Source organism: Eurosta solidaginis, chromosome 4 (assembly GCF_040869045.1).
Source record: "Eurosta solidaginis isolate ZX-2024a chromosome 4, ASM4086904v1, whole genome shotgun sequence".
In the NCBI taxonomy this organism is placed as follows: domain Eukaryota; kingdom Metazoa; phylum Arthropoda; class Insecta; order Diptera; family Tephritidae; genus Eurosta; species Eurosta solidaginis.
The window spans coordinates 229,268,912-229,274,934 of NC_090322.1; positions in this window are offsets into that span (position 1 = coordinate 229,268,912).

Consider the following 6,023-nt stretch of genomic DNA (forward strand, 5'->3'; position numbering starts at 1 on the left):
TAAATTCTGTCAACATTCAACTCCAGTAATGATATGGTGCAACAAAATACAAAAATAAAAGAAAATTTCAAAATGGGCGTGGCTCCGCCCTTTTTCATTTAATTTGTCTAGGATACTTTTAACGCCATAAGTCGAACAAAAATTAACCGATCCTTTTGAAATTTGGTAGGGGAGTAGATTTTACGACGTTAACTGTTTTCTGTGAAAATAGGCGAAATCGGTTGATGCCACGCCCAGTTTTTATACACAGTCGTCCGTCCGTCCGTCCGTCTGCCCGTTAACACGATAACTTGAGTAAATTTTGAGGTATCTTCATGAAATTTGGTATATATGTTCCTGGGCACTCATCTCAGATCGCTATTTAAAATGAACGATATCGGACAATAACCACGCCCAATTTTTCGATATCGAAAATTTCGAAAAATCAAAAAAGTGCGATAATTCATTACCAAATACGCATTAAGCGATGAAACTTGGTAGGTGAGTTGAGCTTATGACGCAAAATAGAAAACTAGTAAAATTTTGGCCATTGGGCGTGGCACCGCCCACTTTTAAATGAAGGTAATTTAGGATGCTTTTAATGCCATAAGTCGAACAAAAATTAACCAATCCTTGTGAAATTTGGTAGAGGCTTGGCTCCTAGGACGATAACTGTTTTCTGTGAAAAAGGGCGAAATCGGTTGAAGCCACGCCCAGTTTTTATACACAGTCCACCGTCTGTCCTTCCGCTCGGCCGTTAACACAATAACTTGAGCAAAAATCGATATATCTTTACTAAACTTAGCACACGTACTTATCTGAACTCACTTTATCTCGATATAAAAAATGGCCGAAATCCGACCATAACCACGCCCACTTTATCGATATCGAAAATTACGAAAAATAAAAAAATGCCATAATTCTATACCAAATACGAAAAAAGGGATGAAACATTGTAACTGGATTGGTTTATTGACGCAAAATATAACTTTGGAAAAAACTTTGTAAAATGGGTGTGACACCTACCATATTAAGTAGAAGAAAATGAAAAAGTTCTACAAGGCGAAATCAACAGCCCTTGGAATCTTGGCAGGAATACTGTTAGTGGTATTCCATATATAAATAAATTAGCAGTACCCGACAGATGATTTTCTGGATCACCTGGTACACATTTTGGTCGATATTCCGAGAACGCCTTCACATATACATCTAAGGGCCACTCGCTTTTAAACCCCTCATTATTACCTTTAATTGGATATCCATATCGTACAAACACATTCTAGAGTCACCCCTGGCCCACCCTAATGGCGATATCTCGAATAGGCGTCCACCTATAGACCTAATGCCCACTCCCTATTAAAATGCTCAGTAACACCTTTCGTTTGATACCCATATCGTACAAACATTCTAGAGTCACCCCTGGCCCACCCTAATAGCGATATCTCGAAAAGGCGTTCACCTATAGACCTAATGCCCACTCCCTATTAAAATGCTCAGTAACACCTTTCGTTTGATACCCATATCGTACAAACATTCTAGAGTCACCCCTGGCCCACCCTAATGGCGGTATCTCGAAAAGGCGTCCACCTATAGACCTAATGTCCACTCCCTCTTAAAATGCTCAGAAACACCTTTCGTTTGATACCCATATCGTACAAACATTCTAGAGTCACCCCTGGCCCACCCTAATGGCGATATATCGAAAAGGCGTCCACCTATAGACCTAATGTCCACTCCCTCTTAAAATGCTCAGTAACACCTTTCGTTTCATACCCATATCGTACAAACATTCTAGAGTCACCCCTGGCCCACCCTAATGGCGATATCTCGAAAAGGCGTCCACCTATAGACCTAATGCCCACTCTCTCTTGAAATGCTCAGTAACACCTTTCGTTTGATACCCATATCGTACAAACATTCTAGAGTCACCCTTGGTCCACCTTTATGGCGATATCTCGAAAAGGCGTCCACCTATTGAACTAAGGATTACTCCCTTTTAAAATACTCATTACCACCTTTCATTTGATACCCATATCGTACAAACACATTCTAGAGTCACCTCTGGCCCACCCTAATGGCGATATCTCGAAAAGGCGTCCACCTATTGACCTAATGCCCACTCCCTCTTAAAATGCTCAGTAACACCTTTCGTTTGATACCCATATCGTACAAACATTCTAGAGTCACCCCTGGCCCACCCTAATGGCGATTTCTCGAAAAGGCGTCCACCTATAGACCTAATGCCCACTCCCTCTTAAAATGCTCAGTAACACCTTTCGTTTGATACCCATATCGTACAAACATATTCTAGAGTCACCCCTGCCCACCCTAATGACGATATCTCGAAAAGGCGTCCACCTATAGACCTCATGCCCACTCCCTCTTAAAATGCTCAGTAACACCTTTCGTTTGATATGGCGATATCTCGAAACGGCGTCGACCTATGGAACTAAGGATCACCCCTTTTCAAAATACTCATTAACAGCTTTCATTCGATACCCATATCGTACAAACATATTCTGGAGTCACCCCTGGTCCACCTTTATGGCGATTTCTCGAAAAGGCGTTCACCTATAGAACTAAAGCCCATTCCCTTTTAAAATAATCATTACCACCTTTCATTTGATACCCATATCGTACAAACACATTCTAGAGTCACCCCTAGTCCACCTTAATGGCGATATCTCGAAAAGGCGTCCACCGATAGACCTAAGGCCCACTCCCTCTTAAAATGCTCAGTAACACCTTTCATTTGATACCCATATCGTACAAACAAATTCTAGAGTCAGCCCTGGTCCACCTTTATGGCGATATCCCTAAATGGCGTCCATCAATAGAACTATGGCCTACTCTCTCTTAAAATACTCTTTAATACCTTCCATTTGATACACATGTCATACAACCACATTCCAGGGTTACCCTAGGTCCATTTTCCTACATGGTGATTTCCCTTATTTTGTCTCCATAGCTCTCAACTGAGTATGTAATGTTCGGTTACACCCGAACTTAGCCTTCCTTACTTGTTGATATTGCTGTGGCACCAATTCATTACTCATTTCAGTGAATACCACATGAAATGCAATAATGTGCATTGTTTATACCTTATTTTTAATTTCAAACAAATTGCCAACAATAATTAAACTTTACATTTTTTTAAACAAAATAAGAAATGCGCAACGAAATTTCAATTGACAAAACAGCTGACTTCGAAAGTTCGAATTTCCTATTCCCCAATTATTCTTCTCCCTAGGAGAAAAGAATTGGAGGAATTTTTCCGCGGGAATAAAAAAATCCGCTAGAACAAAATTCCGCGCGAATATTTAGAATTGGTCTGATTATAATCTGCTACGAACCATGGCCATATTTGCGGCTTCCATTGTACAATATTCAGCTCATTAGCATATTGTACATATGCAATTCTGTAATATGCAAAGAAGAAAAATTCATCCCTACTGTGTTTGACAATTCGCACACCTAAATATTCATTTTGCATGGGGAAGTATTGTGTTTTAAAATAACGTTTGAAAATTAATCCATAGAATATTGAATTCGCATTAAACACTTTAAACGTATTAATTGTTAGCCTGTTTCATAAAAATATTTGTTATAAATAAATGTGTTTAAAAAGTTTGCTAACATTTTACAAGACGATGCACCACCTAATTTTTCAAAAATTATTAAAACGCGTCTCGATCTCCGTTTTTAGAATCCGAAAGCGAAAATTTAAATTTTTATTTCTGTAAAAAGATTTTTTGCCAGCTTTGTTGTACACACACATACACTAATGCAGAAAGGCGTTTTGCGCGCATTTAGTTTTGATCCCCAAACCGGTGTCGGACCCACTCAGGGTTATTTTTTATAAGCGCGGCCGAAGGCCTCCAACGCAGAAAGATATTCTGTGCAAAAAAAAAAAAAAATTATGGATGATACTAGGGCCCGACTAGTATATCTCGGACACTCTCAGGGTCATTTACCGGTTTTTTATAAATAACTTTCGACAGAAATAAAATTTTTGATTTCCGCTTTCAGATTCTTAAAACGGAGTTCGAGACGCATCTTTTGATACCACCTTTGATAATTTTTGATTAAAATTATATAGTGCACCGTCTTGTAAAACGTTACCAAAAGTTTAATTATATCTAAAAATTATTTCGCCGGATGAGCAACCCATACAAATATATAGTTGTTTCTTATTTTTCAAATGTCCCGGGAAAATTTAAAAAATCCCGGTAATTTGGCCCAAATTTGAGGTTTGTCCCGGGAACCCGAAATAAAAATCACGCAACCCTAATGTGAGCATGAGCCTTCGGACGGATAGGCGAACGGATGGGCGAACGTTGCTTTTCGATGAAAGCATCAGAAGTTGCAGAAAATGATCGTGCCGTTTCAGTAGTTATGTGTATTTGTTTCCTTATGCCGTCTTTTTCTTCCTCATACTGGTTTCTGTACTGAAGGTTTCTCGCGGAAAAGCTCTCGAACTGCATTCGGCCTACTTTTGCCACAACTCGGACCCACTGCACCTAAGCGCTAGACACTTTACAATGCTGCAAGGTATTGTAGAACGGCTCTCTTAAACCAACTGATCCGTCTTTTCTGATTGTATTCACCTGCCGTTCCATAACGAACCTTGTTGATCGCTTGTAGCGCTTTGTTCTGCTCCCGCTTATGACTCTATTCTCCCTCTCCCCTCCTTGTTACACAAGGTATCGGGAAAATTGCGTTGACTAAGTGATAATGTTTCTTCTTTCAAAAAGGGTATGTTGATATAGAAAAGCTACAAAAACCTCGGGCCGTGGTTTTTTCGAACTTTTCATTTTATTTGAATTTTTTTTCCAAATTTTCTACAAATGTAGACTACCGCAAATAAAGGTTAAGTATTAAATTATCACAGAATTATATTATATTTTAAAATAGTATTAAGTGTTGGTAAAGAGCTGTTAAGGCGCATGCATCAGCTTCCTTGTAAAATATGGTCGAACGAGTGCATGCCCTACAATTGGAATATAAGTGTTCTTTGCTCAGTCCACAAGAAAGGGGATTCTGAAAACTGCGCCAGCTTTCTTAAAATCGCATATAAGGTCATGTCAAGTTCATTGTGCTCAAGCGTACCTTAAACCGACTTATTGGACCTTTTAAGTGCGGTTTCAGATCTGATAAATCTACCATCGACCAGATTTTCATAATTTGGCAAATTTTAGAAAGAACCCGCGAAAAAAAGAATTGACACACATCACCTCTTCGTCGATTTTAAAGCCGCTTTCGACAGCACGAAAAGGAGCTACCTATGGTTTCCACGCAAAACTTATACGGCTGTGCAAAATGACATTGAGCAACACCATCAGCTCAGTCAGAATTGGGAAGGACCTCTCCGAGAATTGGGAAGCACCTCTCCGAGCCGTTCGAAACAAGCGTGCAATTATTAGCGTACATTGATGACATTGATATCAAAGGCCTGAATACCCAAGCTGGAAAAAGAGGCGGAAAAAATGGGTTTGATGGTGAATGAGAACAAAACGAAGTACGAGCAAAGAGTCTGCGCATTTGCGCTTTGGAAACCACGCCACTGTTACAGGTATAATTTCGAAATAGCAAAGGTCTTCGTTTATTTGGAAACCATTAATAATAAAAACAACAACATCAGCTCTGAAATCCAGTGAATAATCACTATTGCCAATAAATGCGTTTTTGGACTAGGTGGGCAATTGAAAAGTAAAGTGGGCAAACGAAAGTCATACTCTACAAGTCACTTATCGTACCCGTTCTGCTGTGCGGTGCAGAAGCATGGACGATGACAACATCAGATGAAGCGGATCTGGGAGTGTTCGAGGGAAGAGATCTTCGAAAGATTTAAAGACCCCTTCGCATTGGCGACGGCGAGTACAGAAAAATATTAATGATGAGCTGTACGAGCTTTACGCAGGCATCAACATAGTCCAGCGAATTCAAACGTAGAGGCTACGGTGGCTAGGTCATGTCATGCGAATGAAATATTACGCTCCGGCTAAGAAAGTATTTTTATCGGAACCCGCCCATGGTAGCCGAGG